This window comes from Asparagus officinalis, chromosome 5 (assembly GCF_001876935.1).
Source record: "Asparagus officinalis chromosome 5, Aspof.V1, whole genome shotgun sequence".
Classification (NCBI taxonomy): Eukaryota; Viridiplantae; Streptophyta; class Magnoliopsida; order Asparagales; family Asparagaceae; genus Asparagus; species Asparagus officinalis.
Genome location: NC_033798.1, coordinates 51,951,783 through 51,977,205, shown reverse-complemented (window position 1 = coordinate 51,977,205; position 25,423 = coordinate 51,951,783). Strand labels below are relative to the sequence as shown.

The window sequence follows — 25,423 nt, the reverse complement described above, 5'->3', positions numbered from 1 at the left end:
CGATAGCTCATTTTATCGCTACATTATCGACAATAGAAATCCAAAAATGATAACCAATTTAGAATTGAACTTATCATAGCGAAAGGCCTCCAAACTGATAAATCACCGATAATATTGGTTTATCGACCGATATTTAAAATATTGACTGTAATAGACTACAAATTTTTTTGTTAAAGAGAAAACAAAGAAACAAGAATCAAGGTGGTTTTGAAGCAAGAAAAGAAAGGGAGGAATGTGGAATGGTGTTTAGCTGAAGATGGAAGGATTGCTTGAGGCTTTCTGCTATTAGGTTGTGGATGGGTAATAGGTTCTGTTGTGGTGAAGTAACAGCATTTGAGGGAAGAGGCTTTAGGCTTTAGCAACAGGAAACAAAGAAAAGAACTAAAAGGGCAAAGATAGGTTCTTGGGACATGAAGAGGAAAGCAAAGATAGCTTCTCAAGATATGAAGAAGAGAGGGTGCACGTAGATATAGGAAACTTGAGAGTTAGTTTGTGGTCTCACACCAAAGAAGTAGGTTACATCCTATTTCAAATTCTAATAGTAATCAAACAAATCGCTTCATTAAAAATATTGCAAGCATTTTTGTTGACTCACAAGGACTTCTAATAGAACTAAGAAACTCAATTTCAAATTTCACATCAAATAAACAATCATAACACAAAATTCAAAAGCAAATGTCTATTCTAAAGTAATTAGAACCTTTTTCCAATTCTAATTAAACGAGAATTATAAATAAATTACAAATTTACGTAGAAAAGAGTTCCTAATCACATCTAAAACTAAAATTATAAATAAATTAATGTTCTAAGAGATTAACGTTTGCGTTGGGAACAAATTTTATTGCAGAATCCATTACAAATGTTTATCGATTACAATGGATACAAAAGAGTGAATTTTGTGCTTTGTAAAACTTTTCTTTATAATAAAATAAGATTAAAAGTGCTCCCTAGAAACACACGCATAAACTATTTATTAGTCGCTGCTTGCGTGAGATCTTTACCTGTATCGGGAGAGCGTTAGCCCGTGGAGGCTGAATCACAGATCCAGATTAATCCGAAGAAGGCTTAAGGTCGATGTTTCGTTTTAGAAACAAGGACAGAAGTGGATATCTCAACAAGTTAAGATAAAACACTCTTCTCAATATCAAGTCAAAACTTAGATCTCGAGGAAACGCGGCTCTTGGAAGTACTTGAAATTGATGAAGACTGTTTCTCTCTTACTTAAAATTCACCAAATTGCTCAAATCCCTACTCTTCTCTGTCTTGGTCCTCGTGCATATAGGTGATAGGGAAACATTTATAGTCCCTAGAAGCAGTTATTGAAGGTAGAAAGTCAAAACAAAGCCTAACTGACATCCTCCATTTCCGAGACATGTTTCGTGTCTCGGAAGGAGTTCAGCCAGTCCGTTTTGTAACCGACTTCCCATGTTTAAGTGTCATTATTTCTACAGTTATGAGTGTGCTTTTCGTTTGTAACGATCCTCCCACGTTCACACACGATCCCCAGCAGTTATGAAACCACGTGGACCGCACAAAACCCAAGAAAACCGTCAACGGAAGTGTGAAACTCCCTCATAGTTTTCGAGACAGTTTCCGTGTCTCGGAAACTATGAGTTGTCTCAGTTTCCGAGACACATTCCATCTCGAAAACTATGAGCAATCTTGTAGTTTTCTAGACACTTTCTTACCCTCGAAAATTACACGCTTCCTCGTCGTTTTGTATTTTTGTGCATTCCTTGTATCAAGTGATCCTCTTTGACTCAGATGATGACGTTTATCGTTTTTTCTTCATCTCGAGCTGTGTGCAGTAATCTATAGATAATTTTTAACGTCTACAGATACCCCTTTCAAAGTATTTCAACCTTATTTTTTTATAGAGGAGGCTGTAATACTTTAGATATGATACGTCTAGCTTTCAATTCGTTAACTTCTTCAGCTTTCAGTCTATTCAGTATTTTATCGAATAACTAAAATTCTTCCGGTGTTACGTTTATCGTCTGGCCGTTATCGAAATCTTGAATTGAAACTTGTGTGCTGATATCTGAATTAGCTCTTATCGTTGGATCGGCGTTGAACTGATCATCTACGTCAGGAGTTTTGTATCTGAATCATGATCGAACTCCCCAGAATTATCCTTTGACTTGGAATTTTTTGAGTCTTATTTCGACGTAATTATCGATGCATTGATCGACGTCGGCTTTCATTACAACACGTTGACTGGCGTTGGTCTTCGTCGCGACGTGAACACAATTTATATTCATACGTAACTGGAGTCTACACAGTTTAAGCTCTTAAGGCGTTGGAGCGTGGAGAATCAGTTTATACTCGTATACTCATCGGAGTTTTCGAGAGTCAGTTTAACATCGTGTACCTGTTGGAGGTTCAAGGAGATACAGTTTATACTCATATACTCATCGGAGTGTCGAAACATACTAAAAATGGGTCGAGGATGCCACGCGTACGCAACTCGGGAACTCGTCGAACTAGGCTTTTGTGCGAGACAGTTGCCACTATCCCGCACATCCGCGACAGTCATACTGTCTCGAAAGTGCAAGACAGTGTCGACTGTCTCGCACGAAGGCGGACGACTGATTTCCAAGGCTTTTTAAGCCTGATACTTAGGCTTTTTCCACCACTTCAAGCCGCCTCTTTGCATTCAAAATTCCTTTAAAAAAATTTTCAAACCCTTTTCTTTCATTTTCCTTCAATTTGGACTTGGATCTTGCTCGAAAGGGTTCTTCACCTAGGGTTTCAGACTTCTTCAAGGTTTGACCTTCTACCGCAAATTCTTTTCATCTAAGCTTATTTTCCCTTTGATCCTTTTGATGAAAACCGAGCTCCTAGATCATATCTTGGGTATTTTCATGATTTTGTTTGATTCTAACCCTAAAAACCCTAACTTTTTGTAGGATTTTCAGTTAAAATCGTATTTTTATCATGTCTCCCAAGAGATCTCGCGTTCCCCGAGGTAGATCGGCCCCTCAACCGGCCGAGAGAGAGGATCCCACCGTTGCTTCATATGGAGGTGAGATCCCTTAACTTTTGTTCATTCAAAAGTCAGAATTTGTACCTATGTCCTCATTTGCCTTCCTTTGTGGGGCTTCGGGAAGAGTTGATATCCTCATTTGTGGGGATCGACGCTAAAAAGATGTTTTGCTTGGTCAAAACACATCTCAAAGCAAAATGGACGATTTCGTGTTGTCTCACACTTTATTAGGCATGATATGTCGTCATAATGCTTACACACGACGATGTACGTTGCCTCTCGTGCGTGAAATAACTAAAATCGTCACGCCAATCGCAAGGTAATGACTCTATCTCGTGGATTCACGGGATGGGTTCGACTCCTTGTTTTGGTTTAAGATATCCTTTTTAACTGCATTCCAAAGGATATATTTTTCTTTTTTAGGCAATTTCTCATCCATAGCCTTCTCTGATATAGAAGTGATTGGTCAAAGTGGCATTTCTTATGTTTTTTTGATAGGAGTCCTCTTATTAGTGAGGCTTCTCAATTTAATGTTGATTGTCCGGAGGACGTTCCCGAGCTCATTCACCAAGGGAGTCGTGTTTTATGTCAGCTGATTACTGACGTTCCACTGAGCAAGTATCAAGATTCGAATGAACATTTGAGGAAGCCCCAATATTTGTTTGGAGACTCTGTAGAAGATCCTAAGAAGCTTTCATGCGAGCCGGAGCAATAGTTGAATGAGCACAGTGAGGTATTCAGATATCTACCTCATATTCCTCGGCATTATTCCCTTATTCAACTTAGAAATCTAGCGATGACTCGAGAGATGTCTTGGAGGCTAACGGAAGATCGTGAGCGTGTGCATTGTAGGTTTATTGGTAGGGATGCTAAGACCCCAGGCTCAAGTGATAAGAATTCCGTTTGAGGGCTTCATCCAAATATATTAGGTCAGGACAATTTACCTCAGAATGAGCTATGATTAAGGCGAGCACCATAAAGAACCGTTTAGCTAGATTGGGGAGAGAGCTTCCGGTTAAGAAATTTAGGTGCTTTAGATGGGTTCACTTTTCCGTGGATAGGTGGTGGACAAGAATGACAAATTATGTACTCAGCCGTTGGGGAAGGGAGCTATCTGATAAAGGATTATTTATCCCCATACGAGCTAGCATGTACGACCTGCCGATTAGTGTTGATCACTTCTTCGCTTTATTTGAGACTTACAACCCAGATACCAATACCTTCATGACTAAGAATGGAGAATTAGGACTTGCTCTCCATGAGATGATGAAAGTGTCCGGTTTGCCGATGGGAGATTTGTCTTACCAAGAATATTTCCCAACGGTCAGTCAATTAAGACGAATGAGGGAAACATCCACCATAGCTCATGATATTTTGTGAGAATTGACTTGTCACTGTCACATTGCCATGGCTGAGACGGATGTAAAAGCCAAGAAGAAATTTTCGCGAGTTAGCTTGAAACAGTTTGCGGACTATTTTTTTAAGAATCTTGAGAGCCATTCAAGATATGAAGTGTGCGAATTGCCACCTCTAACCCCATCGAAGATTAATAAATTGTTGGTGAAAATGAATGCTCAGTCATATACCATTTGTTCAGCTGAAGGAGGATTTCCCAAGGGCACCAAATTTGAATCTTTCTTATGACAAGCTCAGAAAAGGATTACGCCATCGACTCTCTTAGCTGGGTATTTGGCAATCTGGTTGAAGAAGTGTGTAGTCCCCCACCAGCCTTCTGATGCATTACCAATTGAGATCTTATACCCCGCAGTTCAGTTAGCAATTGGATGTAGACTCTCTGCTCCCAGCCATGATTGTAGATATTCACAGTGGGCTTCGCCACCTGGCTACCACTTTCACACAAGGGAAGAAACCTTCAAGTGAGATCCCAACCACAAAAATAGAACTACCCTACACCTATTTAATGGCGTGGTTAGTCTTTCACCAGCCCGATATGATGTCAGCGCCTAAAGTTGCAGACCCAGATCTTCCATTGTTACAAATCCTAGAAGAGTGTAAATGGTCAGCTAGGCAATGGCATGAAGTATCTAGACAGTTCAGAGTACACAAGTGGGAATTTTTTCCTTGCTTTCCTTAATTTTCTAGAACTTATAATGATATGCTTAAGGATGAGGAAGAGCCGAGAAGAAACATGACTAGTTCGGACGTGGGATGTTTTAGGTGGTTGATAAACATCCGTCCTGATTATTGGGTGTTCAGGGTTAAGAATGTTTGTAGTATTGAGTCGTTTTTGCCTTGTAGATTAGTCTGTCAGTTTGGTTCCGACCAACTGTACGTAGGTAACCCTAACAGACAGCTGAAGACCTGTGGAGGTTTGATTGATGGTGCTCGGGCCTGATTCTGGAGTATAAGTGGTTGCACTGGTGTCCAGTTTAGCCTTCCCGCAGCTGTGACTGGTTTATAGATGACCTTGTACTGCAAATGGCTCATATCCGCTAACACATTTTTATTATTCTGGCGTCAAGCTATTTTTCCGCAGGACCCCCCCTACAGTATCGTCATCGCAGTAGAGTACTACCACAAAGAAGAAGAGAATTTCAGAGTTGGAAGCGGAGACTGCGTCCAGGCTAGCTACTGAAGCGGTTCGGGAAACAACGTTGCCACAGAAGGGGAAAAAGCCCATTGGAACCTCTAGTAAGGGAAAGCAAATTGCTGATTCTGATGACAGTGAGGAGGAACTCTTCACCGATATGGCTGAAACATCTGAGGGTGAAGTTGAAGGTGCAAGAACCGGGGATGATGATGAAGAGAATATGTCGGGTCCTCCACAATCTTTCTTTCCAGGGGGATGAGGGCTCTCATGTGGCTCACAGGACTTGCCGTGCAGATCAGCCTAAATCGTCGGGAGCTCCTAAAAAGATGAAGGAGAATGTCATCTTAACCTATTCCAATAGGATGACGGTTAGATACCTCAGCGAGGACGAGGAAGAAAGAGATACAATGCCTCTTATCAGAAGAAAAAGACCTCTATCCTCGACTCCTACTCAAGCTCATGCTTCCCCAAAAGCTGAACGACGTTCAAAATATCGCCATGAGAGATCCGATACTTTAGGAGAAGCACGTTTATCAAAGAGGATTAAGAAGGTTGTACACCGACAACGTGCTCCTCTACTTGCCTTAGAAGAGAAGTCCGCCCACGATGTTCCTGACGAACAAGGTAACGATTCATCCTTATTTTTATTTCGCTATCTCTTTTTTCTTAAGATTTGAACTTATTCCGTACTTGGTTTTCATAGGGGATCGAGAAGAAGGGGAAATTCAATTTAACACCGCTTCTCCCAGACTTATGGAAACCAAGGAGCCCAGCTTCGTCCAACAGATGCGCGAAGCAATGGATGACGAACCTGCTGGCGTTCAAATGACCTCCACTATTGAAATCATTCCACCAACTCCCAGCACAAGTACGAGTGTTTCCCCATTCGGAGGGCAATTCCGAGAGATGAGTGAGTCGGAATGCATACCTCTTCTAATGACCTTTGCACTTTATCTTCTTTTAGTGAAACTAAAAGAAACGGGTGCAAGTAGTGGACTGTAAAACCTGTCGTGACGGCTGAAGGTAATGTTGATTTCCATTTTGTGTGGATTCATACATGTATATACATATGTATTCATATTTCAGCATATTCTGTAGATGTCGCGATGAATGAATCAACCGAAGGGGAGATCACTCATGTTGCTGAGGTCAAGGATTTCAACGAACACGACCTCGATCTTGACCTTTTAGAAGATGACCATCAGTATATTTCCGATTTATTATCAGGAAAAACTTCTGATGCGGCTACAGGACCAACTGCTGGAGCTGGTTTAACTAAAACCGGTTCTTCTGCGGGTATGGATTTTATTATGTAATCTCAATTGTCTCTTCATCAATCAACTACAAAAAATTATATGAGAGCTTTAATCGTAGGACCAGTTGTTGAAACCGATACGACTACCATTATCGGGATATCTGATCAGCCTGAGGGTCTTGGTTTCTTGCTGTTGGCAGGAACCAAGGCCGAGACTCACTTGTCCGTTCCTGAGTCTCAACCTCTCATGAGCGTAGAAGTTGCCACCACTGTTGAGGTTAATCCAGTTGCGCCAACTGTAAGACCAGCTGAAAAAATTGGTACATTTACGGTTATTACATCTGGAGCACCTCCATTCGTTCATGAGGTTGAAATGGTCAAAACAAGCGTAGGACATCAAACTGATGTAGCTTTTACCCAAGTTGGTAAGTTTTGCTCGTTACCTACCTTAGGATTCTAATTAATATTCCAGAATGCTCATTGCGTTTCTCTCTTGCTTGTAGAATCTTCATCCCTTCCACCTAAGAGTTTCGTAGATCCAGATCTGAAGCCGACAGAGGTCCCAGCTACAAAGTTAACTGACGTAGCGAGTACATCGACGATCGTTATCCCTGAACAAACTCCGGTCGCTGTCGACTATGATGCACGGATACGGATACGGGACACGGATACGACACGGACACGGATACGGGATACGGTAAAATCCAAAAAAATAGGATACGGGGATACGGCGAGGATTTTTTTTTCAAATTATTATTATATATAGAAAATTTTATAAAATTCAACTAACAATCTAAATTATGAATCTATCACAAAATAGCAAGTTTGTAAGAATTAAGTGATTAACAATTAAATATTTACATGTTCTGATGTTCATAATTTATTAATTAGCATGGTAATTACTATTTTAAGCTCTTTTTCTAATTATACTAATTAATAAGTTGTTACTCACTGACTTTGTTTTTCTTTTTACAGATTATACATTTATACTTGACTTGAGAGTTAAGTAGCAACGAGCAAGAATGAAGGATCAATCAAATTTTCCAACACTGCTGCCAAAATAAATATCTATAATTCATTCCTTAAATATGTATATTCAAATTGTATTCCTATTTTCTAATTAGAAAATCTTCATATGTATATTCATATTGTATTTCTATTTTTTAATTAGGATGCAGTTCTTGTGTTACTTGGTGTCATGACATATAAAAGAGAGAATAAATTCCAAATCTTCATCATTGCCTTAACAAATAACTTCATCATCGTTGTCTTAACAAATTGAAATGTTAATATTCATAATTTATTTGTGTAATGTTAATAATTGATTTGTGTTAAAATCTGAAATTGAAATTGAAAAAATATTCATATGTTAATAAATTGAAACTAAAATTAAAACTAAAATTGAAAAAAATAAAATACCAAATGAAGTGACTTGCTCAGTTGCTCAGCACTTCAGCAGTAGCACAATCTGCATAAACAATTTAGTTAGGGTTCTAATTTAATGCAATAAACTATTTAAACCAAACCTATTAGTTCAGCTTATGTCTTTTCAAAAAAAATAAAAAATAAAAGAGAGAGACGGAGATGGGAGCTGACGGAGATAAGAGAGGAGATCTGACAAAGAGGAGAGAGAGAGAGAGACGGAGATAAGAGACGAGACGGAGATGGGAGCCGAAGGACGGAGATAAGAGAGGAGATCTGACAAAGAGGAGAGAGAGAGACGGAGATAAGAGAGGAGACGAAGAGGAGATCTGACAGAGAGAGACGAAGAGAGATCGATGACGACGAGAGATCTCGAGAGAGAGACGGAGAGAGAAGACGAGATCTAGATCTCGTGAAGTCATCACGATGACTGGAGGGGAGAGACGAAGAAAGAGTTCTTACCTAGCATCGGAGGGGAGAGATCGACGACGACGGGAGGGAGAGATCGACGGAGACGGGAGGGGAAAGATCGACGAACAGATCTCGCGAAGACGACGACGAGAGAGACGAACAGATCTCGCGAAGACGACGACGAGAGAGACGAACAGATCTCGCGAAGACGACGACGAGAGAGAGAGAGACGAGGACGAGCGGCGGACTGAGGTAAGTGAGAATTAGGGTTTTGTAGCGCTAGCGGGTTTGGGTTTGGGTTACGGGTTTTGTTTTTGTTTCGTTGTTTTTCTCTTAGTTCGACGAATCAGCGACGTATCTGAGCCCCTGTTTGACCGTGTCCCCCTAAGTTGACCTGTTTGACCGTGTCGGACACGTGTTGACCGTGTCCGACACGTGTCGTGCACGAATCGGTGTCTGATTCGTGTCTGACACGGGTGCGTGGCCTCTGGGGGTGAATCTGTGCTTCATAGGCTGTCGAAGCTGAATTAACATCATCAAGATAAGAAAGCAAAGCTGAAGGATCTACTGTTAGACTCGGTATGTTTTCGCTCACCGTTGCTTTTGAATTTCAAGAATCTAATGCATATTCTTTTGAGCGCTTACTTTACTTGTTCCTATTGCAGTGCCTCCTTTGTCACTACTCGAATCCCTCAAAGCATTGATGTCGGACGAAGACCCAGACAAGGTCGTTATCTGCTCTGATCTTCATAACTTCATCTACTACTTGAACATCATGATTGATCGAATTCTTCTCAAGGGGTCATCTTTTGACAACTTCAGGAGATCTCTTGATCGACATGCAATGTTACATTAAACGCTGGGCGCTTCTAAGCGTCGGATTTGACGCCCAACGCTTAGTCGTCTAGGCGGGCGCCTAAGCGATTTCTGAGCGTTTTTTTTTCTTTTTTCTTTTTTCAATTGTGATACTTGAAGATATATATATATATATATATATATATATATATACTCAATCAAAGATGCATAAATACTAATATACCAATACTATTAATGTTAACTTAAGTTTACTGTTTACTTAAACTTAAGTTTACCATCAACAAAAAACTTAATATTAACTTAAGCTTAAATTTAAACTTAAGTTTACTGTTAGCTTAAAATTAAGTTTACTGTTAACTTACACTTCTTAAGTTTAAGTTATTGTTGTTAACTAACTTAAATAGATATTTTACACTTCTTAAGTTTAAGTTATTGTTGTTAACTAACTTAAATAGATATTTAAGAAGTACTATTTACCTTGTTAGTAGTTACAGAGATCGGGTAACTAACTTAAATAGATATTTAAGAAGTACTATTTACCTTGTTAGTAGTTACAGAGATCGGGGGAGCTCAATAATGTTACAGAAGACGCTAGACAGACTAGGTATTTGAGCGAGCGCCTAACGCCTAGACCCCTGGGCGTACGCCTAGGCAGCACCTAGGCGTTTAACTATTTTTAAATTATTTAATTATAATAATTAATAAAAATATGTATTAAATTCATATAAATTTTTTAAAAAATAGCAATCTTAGTTCCACAATAAATCATGCATACTTAGAAACTAAATAACCAAAATAATAATTAACAATGCTAGAGCCTAAGATGTTTTTTATTTTTATTTTTAATTATAATAATTAATAGTGAATGTCAATGTTATAAAAAGCTTAGATGTCAGACTGGTGTCTAGACGGATTTCTTTCTTCATTTAAGTGATGATCGATGAGGTTTTGCCGGAGGAGGTAGTGGAGGTGTTCATATTTGAAGGTTAATAGAGTTTGGAGGACGTGTAGGCTACAACACATAAAATCACAACCAAGACCTACAAGGTGCAATCTACATAAGCAGACAATACTCCCCTAAACGCTCGTAAAATTTAGGTAGACAGTCTAAATACCGCATAAGCGCTAGGCGCTAGTTAGACGACCTAGGTACCGCCTAGGACTAGGCGAACACCTAAGCGGACTAGGCGAAGGTTTTTTAAAACAGTGTCGGCATGAGTTGGGGATTAGAGAAGAAGGATATCCTGAGCTGGCTGATTCCATTGAAGCATATTTGGCTCATCTAAAACAGAAAATCGAGCATCTGAGGGACCTTCAGGCTAGTGGTGCTTCTTCTTACATAGCTGCCCGAATAGACTTAAGGCTGAAGGCATGGTGTGATTTACAAAAGTCAGCTGAACTCGAGCTTCGGAGATTACGAAGTCGTGTGACCCAGATGAGGGTGCATATCGCCAAGAAGGCTAAAGCTAAGGCTGATTTGCTTCGAGCTTTCACATCAAACCGAGATAGCCCGCTGAGAGAAAGACCTCGAGGAGGCTAAGGATGCCCGGGTCATTTTGGAAATCGATTTGGCTGAGGTGGAGCGTGCTCAAACGGACATATTCGAACAATTGGAACTCCAGGACAAAAGGCTTAATGAGACAGAACGGGAGGTTATCAAGGCTCAGAACACCAGTGAAGAATCCTTAAAGGCTAGTCAACGACGGAGTTCGAACAAGCCTACGTAAAAGAGCTTTCAAGACTTGAAGAACAAATCCATAGTTATAAGTTGTCTTTAGATTAAGAATTCTTTCGTGTATCGGCGCTTCTTTTGTATCTCCTTAAGTTCTTCTCATGAATATAGTGAGCTTTGGCTCATTTAAGTCCTATTATGATTACTAATTCTGTTTGGAATATATAAACATAATATTTATAGGATTTTTGGCAAACAATCAGTCGTCAACAGATTTGATGTGTCTTTACCGATTACCGTTTGAGTCGGGCTAACGTGTAGATTGTTTAAATCCGTTCTATATATAACGTTGTAATAAAAGAATGAAATCTTTTAGATTTTATGCTACAATGTTGAATATGTATGCTACATATGTTAGATGTAGGCTTATCTCTAATAAGAGATTGAGATAACGTCCCTCATACATGAAAGACATGGATTCAGAGATTATTAACTTAACAATAATCACCGGCTACGATATTGAATACGTAGGCTTTGTCATTTTTACGGGAACATATCACCCAACAACGTGTGTTAGACGTAAACTTATCTCTAATAAGGGATCGAGATAACGTCCCATATGCATAAAAGACATAGATTCAGAGATTATTAACTTAACAATAATCACCGGCTACGATATTGAATACATAGGTTTTGTCGTTTTTACGAGAACGCATCACCCGGTAACGTGTATTAGACGCAAACTTATCTCTAATAAGGGATCAAGATAGCGTCCCCCATGCATAAAAAACATGAATTTTGGTGTTGAAAAATTATCTTCTCTTGGGGCAAAGACAAATTTGATGCCGGAGAGAAAAAATATTATATTCTATCTTATGTTTGTCTTCTCTTTGGACGAAGACGAACCCGGTGCTGGAGAGGAAGAATTTTATATTCTATCTCCTGCTTTGTCTTCTCCTAGGGCAAAGACGAACATGATGCTGGAGAGAAAAAATTTTATATTCTATCTCCTGCTTGCTGAAAAAGAAACTCAAAGTGGGATCTCCACTTCGAAAATCCTAAAAGATGAAACTAAAGTGGGATCTCGACTCCGAGAATCGAAAAGATCCGAATAACCCTAATTTTTATAGTATTGGTTACCCAGTCTGAGGATGAATTTCTCGTTTATCGAGATGAAATTCCAACTTCAGCCTAAGCTGTAGAAGGGTTTGACTGAAGAAGAATGAATGGAAGTCTTTCGTTTATCGAAGGGAACTCCGATTTTGGTGCTAACTGTGGGAAAGTCTTGACCAATGTAGGATTTAAGACGACCCTTACTGTTCAAAGGTTTGATCGCTCGGTTTGGGTGGAAGTATTTCGCTTATCGAAAGGAAATTCCGGTTCTGAAAATGGACCTTATTCATAGAAAGAATCGAGAGGGAATTTTGGCTTTGGTCTTAACTGTAGGAATGTTTGACCAAGAAACAGTAGGAATGGAGGTACAAATAACAGTGAAAATATTAACTTGTACAAATTACTTAGTGGGGGTTTTCGGTGTCAAGTGGCAAGATCTTGACACAAGGGGGTTCGATAATCGCCATGGATTAGCAGATTGAAATTTTGAGTGTCGTGTCAGTGTTAAAGGCTAGACACAGTGAAAGTTTGAAGTATTTTAACCATGAAGAATTTTAGTAGATCTGTCGTCAATTGATTTGATCAGTGAGGGATTTTATAGTGAAGGACTATGAATCATCAAGCATTCCACAACTAAACCATAGGAGTTTCGTGAGGAAAGATTGACCGGATGAAGTCATGAATCTCATCTCGATGAAAAAGTGATTGGAAAATCACAGCAGGAGTTGGTGAAATTGACCCTAGTGATTGAAACCAACCAAGAACCGAATGAAAGAAAGTAAGCCTTCGCAAAAGAAACTGAGAAGGGTCTTCAGCAATTGTTGCTAAGGGAGTTGAAGCAAATTGAATGCGTCTCACCCTTAAAAGAATTTGGAGTCCAAGTGGGAGGGTTTTAACCAACTTAAAAATGATTAAATAGTCACAGTGGGATGTTCTTAATCATTTTTATAATAATTAAACATGAATTATTCAGATGATTAGCTTCTATCTGGAATAATCAATTCATTCGGGTTATCCTTAAGAATGTCATGCATGGTATTCTCCAGAAACTTCTCGTCAAATAGGTTATCCCGAATATACTAGGGATAGTACTTCTTCAGAAACTTCTCATTTATTGGCATCATGAGTTTATCACCGTCTTGGGTGATCAGACGATATGCACTGTTTGAATAGACTATTTCTATTACAAACGGTCCTTCCCATTTTGGTTAAAATTTATCTTTTTTCTTAAAATTAAGTATCATTGGTCGTCGGATTGCAAGAACCAAGTCTCCTTCCTTGAAGCTCCGTTGTCGGACTTTCTTGTTAAAAACCCTGGAGATTCTGATTTGGTAGAACACAATTTGTTATTAAGCTTCTAAGCGTTTTTCATCTAAAATCTAAAGTTCTTCGAGACGTTTCTGATGTTGTTCTTTCTCCGTCATCCCCGTTGCGAGGGCGATGCAAAGGGAAGGAATTTGGATTTTCAACGGGAGGACGGCTTCACACCTGTATACTAGGAAATACAGAGTTGCTCCGGTAGGCGTGCGGGACAGTAGTGCGATAGACCTAAAGAGCTTCACTAAGTTTGTCGTCTCAGTCTCGCTTATTGGTTCTCACGAGCTTTGACAGAATCTTTATGATGGTTTTGTTGAAGGCTTCAGTCAACCTGTTTGCTATAGGATTATATGTCATCGACGAGACGTCTTGAATTCTGAGTTTTTTACAGAATTTAATGAAGGTGTTGTTGACAAACTGCGGACCATTGTCATGTACAATTCGTCTCGGAACACCGTATCAGTAGCTAAAATGAAGCGGTCGCCTTTGGCTGACGGTGAAAAAATAGGACCAATAATGTTCATTCCCCATGTCTCGAACGGTTATGATGTAGCCGAAGGGTGTAAATGCTCCAGGAATTGATACATGTAATTTGCATGTATTTGACACGCGTGACATCGTCGGGCGTATTCAACTGCATCATTGATCATAATTGGCCAATAATGTCCTATCCTTCTGAGACGGTCGCAAAGTTTAGGACCGGATTGATGTGCACCGCAGGTTCTGTCATGCGCTTCTTTAAAAACCTCTTCTGCCTCTTTGTTTGAAAGATAACGGAGTAACAGACCGTCACATGCACGACGATACAGCATCTAAATCGCCGTGTTATAATAGAACTCGGTGCTCTTCGTCGGACCGAGTCTCTTTTTTTTACGTCTTCCTGTAAAATATCGTACAAGACATAATCAAATAATAGGAAAACACCAATCTCGAGGCTGGAGTTCGATTCTGGTTGCGTGCGCCTCTTTGTTGTTCGCTACCTCTTTGTTGTCCAAAGCGTAGTCTGGTACGAAGAGTTGGTGAGTTCTCACAGTAACTAATTGTTTTGTTTTGAAGGCTACGCCAGAGATACTACTAATGCTGTCAGTGCATCTGCATGTGCATTTTGGAGATGTGGGATGTACTCAATGAAGAATTCTTCAAATGAGTCTGCCATCTCAATAGCCGCCTGATGGTACGGGATCAGGTCTGGGTTCCTGACTTCGTACTCTCCTCTTAACCTGCTTAACTATCAATTGAGAATCACCAAAAGCTTCAAGATACTCGACCCCAACTCTTTGACGAAACTGAGTCCAATGAGCAACGCGTTGTATTCGACCACATTATTGTAACATGGCTCGATCAGTGAATGGGCTCGAGGCATCACATGTTTCTCCGGGAAAACTAGGAGGATATTTTTGAACATCCGGGAGTATTTGTCACATTAATTGCTCGGGAAGCACCATCGAAGTACAATTGCCACACCTGTTGATGAGAGATAATGTCGACTTTGTGAGTTTCATCTGACAAATTTTCATATAATTCGACTTTATCCTTTGTAGGATTAACCACTAGGAGATCACAAATTGTTTGTCATTTGACTGACTTTTGTTGCTTGAAGTGCAAGTCATATTGGGACAAAAACAGGGTCCATTTTGCTAACCGTCAATTCATGAAAGCTGGTTGTGTCATGAACACTCGAACTGGATTGACATTTGAAATGACGTAGAACGTCCGTCCCACCAAGTAGTGTCGCATTTTCTGAATTGCGAACACTAAGGCGAGACACTCCTCAATCATTGGATATCGAGATTCGGTACCTACCAAAGTACGACTCAGATAATACACTGCATGTTCGTGATCGTAGTCGTCATCTTGTGTAAGTAAAGCACTTAATGAGTGATTCGTCGTTTTGACATAAATCAAAAACGATTTACCCGATTTCGGTGCAACGAGGACAGGAGGATTTGCCAGATATGCTTTGATACCTTCAAATGCTTTCTGATAGGCATCATCCCAAATAAATACGCCCTTATTTGTGAGCTTCGAGAATGGTTGCCATTTCCTGAAGAGGTTCGATATAAATCGACGGATATACGTCAACCGTCCTTGCAATCCTCTAAGTTCTTTGAGATTTTTTAGAGGTTATAATTCATGTACAACCTTCACTTTATCGGGATCAATATGGATACCAATCGTGGGGACGATAAATCCAAGGAATTTGTCGTTGGACATTCCCAGGAAGGACTTAGTATGATTTATATTCAATTGGTGACTCCACATGAGATCGAACATCATCCTCAAGTCTTTAATGTGGTCGTCTTTGTTGCGGCTCTTAACGATCAAATCATCAACATAACATTTGACGGTCTTCCGGAGATGTTCCTAGAAGATTTTAGTCTTTGCCCGTTGGTATGTGACGCCCACGTTCTTCAAGCCGAAGGGCATGATTATGTAGCAGAAGATGCCGAATGGTGTTCTGAATACGGTATGTTTTTCGTTGTCTGGGTACAACTTGATTTGATTGTAACCCGAAAATCCATCCATGAAGGACATTCTCTCGAGCCCACACGTGTTGTCGATGATGACATCCGATCGAAGAGGAAAATCAATCTTTTGGACAAACGGTGTTCAGGCTAAAAGTTCGATACATATTCTAATTTTTTTTTAAGGGCCGAGACAATATTCGCTAGCCAGTCGATATGTTACTCTTCCTGGATGAAGCTTGAGTCGAATAATTTTTTGACTTATGTCTCAATCGCCTCCATGATCTGCGGACAAAATCATCTCTGCTGTTGCTTAACAGGTTTGGCATCCGGTTTGATGTTGAGGCGGTGCGTCGCTACATTTGGATCAAGTCTTGACATGTCCTCGTAATTCCAGATGAAAACGTCGATATATATTCCCTAATGAGGACAATCAACTCTTCTTTCTCGTCTGGTGGAAGACTATCGCTGACGAATATGGGTTTCGGATTGATCTCGTCGCCCATGTTCACTTGGATCACTTTGTCTTAGGTGGGATGTTCCCTTTGCTCGAATCGATCACCATATTCCATATTCAAGTGATGGATCCAAAGATCTTCCTAAGTTGACATTTGATTGTCTCCCTTTACTGCTGCAGGGTTGATCGTGGTCATATTCGACATCAGGCCTTTGACCATTTCTCTAAGGCTAACATCAGAATCTCAATCCGTAGAATCTGACGAATATTCGTCTCTACTCGAATTGGATGACTGGTTGATGACTTACCAACAACATTCGTCGTCAGATGAAGAGACATAACCTAAACCCCTCTTATGTTCGTAATAATTATCGGGCTTCCTTTTTAGTACATAGGCAAGAGGAGGTGGAACCCGGATACCTTGGCCAAAATGAAGACCTTCACCAAACGTGAGGTTGTATCATTGCTTCTTCATATAATCACGTGTTTGTGAGCTGTATCTGAAGAAATGCTGATCAGGTTCTTCATCATCGGCGTTGGTCTCCAAAAAGAGATTAGAGGGCGGGAATGATTCCCTTTTACCAAAAATTATCTCGTTTCCACACCCTACCTTTGCAGGTAAGACAAGGGTTGTTCCGAAGGAGTCTTTGACATGCTTTTTTATCATACAAGATGACTGAAGCGGCATATGTATAATGTATGTCAGCATAATCATACAATCCCTGCATTACATCATTAAGACAAAGCGAGTACTCTAAATCGTCATTTATTGCATGATCGACAAGTTACCAGTTATAACTTTCATCTGACAATTCGCCACCATCAAGATCGATTACAAGAGGTTCAATATTATTGAATACAAGACCTTCGTCATAATCGAGCCCGGTTTCGGTATCAGCTTCTTCTCCGTTGTCCGTCCCTAGGACCGATGGTTCAGTATCGGATTAAGCCTATATAGAAGGGAGTCAGTAAAATAATTTTGTAACCCCATGAATGGTTGTTTGTCCGTGACCACCGTCTTGACCTCATTATTTGTGTCTATATAATTTAGACATTGATGGAGGGTGGAAGGAACTATAACGTTGCTATGGATCCAAAGTCAACCCAACAGCAAGTTGTAAGAAGTTTCTGCATCGATCACGTAACATGTGACTTTGGACTTCTCCAAGCTGACACTTCACTCGGATTTTATCCAATGACTTGGATCCACTGGTGTTGAATCCATAGATAATAGTGCCCGTGAAAGCCAACTTGCTAGCAGGAATCCCGAGATGATACATCAATCGGAGCGGCATGATGCTAACTGCAAACCCCGGATCTACTTGGATTCGGTTGACAGTAGTTGAACCAATATACCCGGTGAAATACAAAGACCTATCATGCTTCGAGTTCCTCACTTGCATATCCTTCTTTGTTAAGGTGATGTAAGGGAACTGTTTAGCTGCCAGATTGTAGTGTTGAACTGGTGGCTCTGGCTCTTCAGGGACTTGCTTAATCTGAGTGATGAAAACGTCAGAGTCAGCCAAAGCTTCTTGCAGAGATTCCCTGGTATCTTTAGAAAGACGCAACAACTCATATAGAGTGATCCTCGCGGGAATGTTGGCTAACTGGGTCATGACATCGAAGCGATATGAAGTGTTCAAGCTTCCGGTTTATCTCTTCCAATCGGTCGATTGAAACGAGATTGCTTCGGAATTTTAGTATCTTTGTGTTGAGGTTTCTGTTTTGTCGTCATTCCCTTCTGCTTAGCATCTGGTTGTTGTTGGGGCTTGTCAGTCGGTTTGGGAGGAGTTGAAACTACCCTAGCTCAGCCAAAATTTTAACATTCTAATCAGAAGCTTCAGGATACTAGTACTGATATTTGTTCCCGCTCCTAGTAGCAAAGGCTTCGTGCTTGTCTTCAGAAAGTGGGAATGTAGGGATGCATTCGTCATCTTTCTCCGGGATTGTTATGGTAGGACAACAAGACTTGTCCTTGCCTTTAGGCTTCTTATTGGAAGAGGACCCCATCCACTGTTCATCTCCAAGCAGATCTGATTGGACCTAAAAAACTACGCCGTTAGGTGCGGTGTGTGGTACGAGTCCCTTCTGACGTTGTCTATGAGGGTCGTCGTTCATTACCTTCATCTCTACCTTCGACACGGGCTGTGGTTAGAACCACGATAGAGGGACGGAACCGTAACTGATAGACACTACATTCGCACCCACTTTCTTTTCCTTAGGCTTCGCAGTTATGATACCTGCATCGATCAAGGCTTGAATTTGATCTTTGAGAACGTAACAAACCTTAGTAGGATGGTGGACTTTTCTATGATAAGCGCAATACTTCGGATTTGAGGTTTTCTTAGCTTCCTCTTCATTCGTGATTGGTGACAGCTTGATCTTATTGATATCCAAGAGATACTTGAAGATAGCCGACACTTCATCCTCTTTGAAGGAATATTCCTTCGGAAATCCAGGTTCCGAAATCTTTAGCTGTTTGGAGATTATTGTGCTTGATGCTGCAATTGAAATAATAATTGCTACGTTGACTGCTGTTACAGCTGTCGTTGTGATGTTTAGTGAGCATCAACGGCATCAACGGGAGCCTTTCCTCTACCTCAAGAATTAAAATTCTGTTTTTGAGGATTAGCTACCGGACGACCCCTCTCAAGCTTCTTTCTCTTGAAAAAGCGTTCGACCTATTTATCACGAATCTTCAATTCTTTCCAAGTCTTGGAAGGCACGACCCCCATAGCTTCTAAAACATCTAAAGAGAGATTATTGTGACACGTTTGGAGAATGAACTCCTTCATGATCGGATCTCGACAGTTCATTGCTTTATTTCGGAAACGTTTGACAAAGTTATCAACTGACACTCCATCTTTTTGTTTCTAATCTAGCAAGGTTCCAATTGATACTTTGGTGTCATCATCGAAAAAATTAGTGAGGAATAAGCTGTTCATATCGTCCAAACTGTTAATGCTTCCAGGCTTGAGACGTCGTACCAATCAAAAACGGTCCCACGAAGGGTGTCAACGAATGACCGGACCATCAAAGCTTCATTTTTAGATATCATACCCAAACGAGGCTTGAAATAAATTAAGTGTTGAGTGGGTGAACCTCTCCCGTCAAATGGGGTGAAGTTAATCAGACTGAATTTTAACGGGTATGGAATTGACTCACTCCCTCGGATATGGGCATGAAATACCCGTCTTCTTCACCTCTTGAGCCGACATCAAAGCGTTGATTTTGTTCTCGAGCTCTTTCATTTTCTTGTCCTCACCCGTATTTTTCTTCGGGGGATGTTGAGGATATTCAACTAGACCACCCCCAGGGTTATTATTGTTAGGAGGGGTGCCGGCAAAAAAGTGCTTATCCACTTCTACGTCGTTATCAACCATATTTGTTTGAACAGGCATAGTATTTGCGCCAGCTAGACTCAGCCCGTTGACTAGGCTTATGTTGCTGATGAGGTTATTGAGTCTGCAATTCTCTCATCTGTTGCATAGTCAATTCCATCTTCGTTCTCATCTCAGCTCTGATTTCTTCTTAATGCTTAGCCAGAACTTCTTGCAGCATTTGAGCTAATTGGTCAAGTGTGATGGTGAATGCCTCCCTAGTCTGTCCTACACTGGACATTGTGTCGTCAGAGGCTCTTAGCTGAAGATGACCATTAGTGCATTCTTTTGTAATCTCTGGGTCTAGTGGCCCTTAGTTGTAGCCGTGACATTCTTTGAGAGAGCCTCTGATCAACTCTTCCTCCTGGAGAAAAGTCGGGGTCAGAGTTTGTCGAATGTCGTTTTTCTCTATCTACCATATTGATGGTGACTTCTGGGAGTTCATCATCTTGAATGGCTGATCTTTTCTTGTGGAAACGCCTTGGCTGGGCTTTGATGCTTCGGTGGAAAGTCTCTAAAATACAGAAACCCTTGGTGAGGTGGCTCTGGAGCAGCTACATTCAGACAATACTGCTCTGATGAGCCTTTCATATGAGTAACGAGGGCTCGTTTCTCGAACAGTCCTCTTTTGAGACTTATTCACACCCCCAGTCTGATAATACAACTTATCAGTATGATGACCGGAGCAACCTATCGACTGTTGGTGTGGTTAGGCCTTGTTAACATTCTCAAGACGACTTATTGTTTCCTTTGAGCGATCTAAGGTCACGTTAGGAATCACACGTTTAGAACCACACACTTGCGAGTATGGAATCTTAATAGGCTCCTGAGTTCCAATACGAACCCTCGAGCAGGTAAAAATCGGAGTTTTCCCAACTTGGGATCGTTTTGACTTAGTGTGAGGATGCGTACAACTCCCAACCTGCAGTCACTTGGGATTTGTTCATCGGACCCAAGCATTCTTTGACTGGAACTTTGCTTCGATCTTCGTGCAAAGGACCGAGACGATTCGCCATCGTGATTTTAAATTTTGACAGGTCAGGGCTGACCCAAGACTTCACTGATGGTGTAGCAGATATAGTGGAGTAAACAGATGAGGAACGAACATTGACGGAGTCGGCGAAGCAGCCGCCTTTGGTCGAGACACTGGTCAGTGTCTCGGACAAGGCCCTTTTGGCCGAGACACTGGTTAGTGTCTCGGTTGAAGGGAATAGCCTTCAAGTCTGATTTTCGCGCAGTTTCGAATTTTGGAATCCAGACTTTACGGGCTTTTGGTGGTTCTTTGGCCACGATTTCCCTCTTCATTTCTTGTGTCTTCTGCACGAAGACACAAAAACAAGGGGCGTTTGCACGACGTTTTTGGATGCGTTGCTTGAGAGTTGAATGTGTCCTTTTGACTTGGACCCATTCCTCAATCGATGGCTTAGCAGAAATGTTGGTGATTTGTCTTTGAGACAGTTGGATCATTCGATGCCCCTTTGACTCTAGATCTGCGTAGTAGCGAACTCCGTCGATTTGTTCCATAGCCTTAGCTAGCTGACGAGCACGACGCTGACGTTGTCTCTGACAAGCCCTCTTCATCAGAGTCGGCGAAATTTCATTCAACAACTCCTTAACTGGAGAAGAGTCGTTGTGAGCAGAGGTTCCGACATTGTTAATCACTAGAGCAGCGTTGCGAGGGGAAGCCTCAACAACGATTAGGTGAGAGTCATCACCCGTAGCCTTCATTGACGATTGAAACACCTTCACGGATGAAATCTTCCTGTATTTGTGAGACAAAGAAGATCTTAAGGAGGATGAGGAGATATTCTTCGAATTTTGCTTGGTCGAACTCGTACTAGACCGTAGACTCAACTGGGATCTTGATCGGTTGGTACACGATAGTCTCGACAGTAAGACCATTGGCTCCTACTGTAGTCGCCAACGTGTTTACATCGGGAACAAATTTTATTACAAACGTTTATCTATTACAATGGATACAAAAGAGTAAAATTTGTGCTTTGTAAAACTTATCTTTACAATAAAACAAGATTAAGAGTGCTCCCTATAAACACACGCATAAACTATTTATTAGTCGCTGCTTGCGTGGGATTTTTGCATGTGTCGGGAGAGCGTTAGCCCGTGGACGACCGAATCACAGATCCATATTGTTCCGAAGAAGGCTTAAGGTCAATGTTTTGTTTTAGAAACAAGGACAGAAGTGGATATCTCAACAAGGTAAGATAAAACACTCTTCTTAAGATCAAGTCAAAGCTTAGATCTCGATGAAACGCCACAGGCTCTAGGAAGTACTTAAAATTGATGAAGACTCTTTTTCTCTTGCTTAAAATTCACCAAATTGCTCAAGTCCCTACCTCGTGCATATGGGTGATAGGGAAACATTTAGTCCCTAGAAGCAGTTACTGAATGTAGAAAGTCAAAACAAAGCCCAACTGACATCCTCCATTTCCGAGATACGTTCTGTGTCTCGGAAGGAGTTCAGCCAGTCCGTTTTGTAACTGACTCTACACGTTTAAGTGCCATTATTTCTGCAGTTATGAGCGTACTTTTCATTTGTAACGATCCTCCCACGTTCACACGATCCCCAACAGTTATGAAGCCACGTGGACCGCACAAAATCTAAGAAAACCGTCAACACAAGTGTGAAACTCCCTCATAGTTTCCGAGACAGTTTCTGTGTCTCGGAAACTATGGGTTGTCTTATAGTTTCCGAGACACATTCCCTGTCTCGAAAACTATGAGCAATCTTGTAGTTACCTAGACACTTTCTTAACCTAAAAAATTGCACGCTTCCCCGTCATTTTGTATTTTTGTGCATTCCTTGCATCGGGTGATCCTCTTTGACTCAGATGATGACGTTTATCATCTTCTCTTCATCTCGAGCTGTATGCAGTAATCTATAGGTAATTTTTTACGCCTATAATTAACTTATCTCTTATAAACAAATATATAGCATAAAACAACTAAGATTCTAGATATATAAGCTATATTATAGAGAAGCCAGGCTACAAGAACTTTTTTTAATTAGAATCAAAATACTACAATTTCTAAAATAGACACTCTTGATTCTAATTGTCTTAGGATTTCTTCAAGTCAATCCTAAACAAACTAGAAGTTCTTTCAGCAAAATGAGCTTTTTTAACTAAGTAGCTCAAATGCTCTCAGTTTAATGGTGACCTTCGGAAGTCTTTGTACATCAAATTATCAGTACTAAAATTTTGTCTAGAGTATTAGCTAGCTTACAAAGTGACTCACTTTCCAATTAAGGCAAAAATAATGAAGCCGGCGATAAAAAACCTAAAAATTAAAACATTTAACTAAGATGTACCCCGATAATCAGAGTTTTAATTTGAGTGGAAAATTTAAGGGTTTTTGCATATATATACTTATCAGTTATCAGAATCTTCCACACTGACAGATACTCTCCAAAATTCAAATATTAGCAAGAAACTCATCTCTATCTCTCCACCATCTCCTTCATCCTCCTCTCCTCCCCTCTCCCACTACCTCCCCTTTCTTCCTCGCCAAGATCCTCACCCTCACCTCCTCCTCTCCCTCATTATCCAACCTTCCCTCTTCTCAACCTCTCCCTCCTCAATCTCACTCTCCTCCTCCCCTTCCCTCCTCTCCCATCCTCCCTCTCCCATCAAACATTTACGAAAAGCGGAGGGAGTGGAGGAAGGGGAAGAGAGAAGGAAGAAGAGAAGGAAAGGACGTAAGTGAGGGTAGTGAGGAGAGGTTGAGAAGATGGTAATGTAAGTGAGGAGAGAGAGAGTTGAGTTTTTTTGGTAAATATTTGAATTTAGAGGGAAAATCTGTAAGTGTAGGAGATTTGAGAGGTATATATCCAAAACCCTTAATTTTACTGCTCAAATCAAAATTCCGACAACCGGAGTAGTCCTTATTGGTTACATGTGTCAATTTTTAAGTCTTGTTGTCGCTGGCATTTGTTTTTATACTTTCTTGGAAAATAGGTGTTACTTTATAGGCTAATCTAGTACTTAGCCTTTAAATTTCTAACAAAGAGCATTGCTAAATATAATTATCAATATTCTTTCAATCCTAATCAAACTAGGATATATTCTAACAAGATGAAACTTTAACTATCTTCAATGCTATCAATTTATATTAAACGTGAAAGGATTTTCCATTTCAATATTGTATCGAACTAACATGAAAGGAGATCTAAGGTTTGAAGTACCAAAAGTTGATTTGAAAGTGTTACATTAAGAAGAAGAGGTTTAAAAAACCAGTAAGTAGAAGCTTGTGATTATTAGATGATGAATTGTTCCCAGTGGAAATAATCTTTATTAGAATATAGCAAAGCCATCTAATGTATTGATAGCAAAAAAAACCGAATAAAAACTACGAACATACTAACATTTCAAACATTGCACTTAGGGTATCCACATTAAATCAAATGCTTTAGCGTCATGGCTCATTTCTCGATGTGCCTTTATGGAAAGAATTGGGATTTAAGGAAGAAAATAGTTGACCATGTTTTTCTTCATGAAAATTGAGACATAACAAAAATCACTTGTAAAAGAAATGGTAATAGGATAATCTAGGCCTCCCTTTACAAACCATGGTACTAAATTTGCATAAGTTAAGAAACTTTGCTCCACCAAATGTATAAGTACAATAATGGACAAAGATAATGAGTTAGATATGGGATTAAATCCGAATCTAAATTTATTTATCTAAAAGAGAGGCTGAGATTCTAATTTGCAAAAACCATTTCCTCTTTTTTGTGTCTTTACTAAATCCTAACTCTCCTCTCTATCAAACTCTTGCTAGAGTTAATTCTTGAACCTTCGTTATCTTCTCCCTCTCTTTCGTTCTTATTCCTTTCTTTCTCTCGCTTTCTCTTTCTCCTTCTCTATTCTTCTCTCTTTACTTAGTTTTAATGAGTGTCTTTGTTTCTTCATGGTTTTTCAAATATTTAGCCATTGTTATCGAGGCACGTGCCCCGAGCGCGGGGCGCTACGGGCTGAGGCAGTTGCGCCCCGCACCAGATCTGGGGCGCTGCACGCACACGAGATGCGCGCCTCGCATGCGCCTCGCGTGCGCTTGACACCTGCGTCATGTAATAGACTCTTTCTTTTGTTTTTTTAAATAATTTACATATTACATATTTACATCATGTAATACTCTTTATTGCTAGTTGCTAATCCATTTTCCATCTTTTCATGTTTAACCTATAAAAAGAAAACAATAATTAGTAATTTAGTATACTTGTTTGCTAATTATAACTTTCTTCTCTAATTAGCATGCTATCTAGAAAATTATGAACATGTAATATGTAATTGTTACTTCCATTCTCTATCTTTTCATGCTAACTAGTAAATAGCAATTAAGAATGCTAACTAAAAAATTATGAACAATCATGTTTTTCTAATCACTTAATTGTTATTTAAAAATATATATATCATATTTTAAATAAAAATACATATTTCTTATTTGTTACTTGTTTGTTTTGTTTCATAGACTTTTGTTTATGTTGGAGATTATCTTGCATTGTGATTTGTTAAAACTTATAAACTTCTCTATGTTATGCATGCTAATTAAGACTCTTTCA

The 25,423-nt window shown here is 40.1% G+C and overlaps 1 protein-coding gene across 1 annotated transcript in view; it reads right to left on the bottom strand.

Moving 5' to 3' along the window:
* The window catches only part of LOC109843220 (E3 ubiquitin-protein ligase UPL5), a 42,509-nt gene that overhangs the window by 15,151 nt on the left and 1,935 nt on the right, over window positions 1-25,423 (bottom strand). The gene's annotated exons all lie outside the window — the stretch shown is intronic.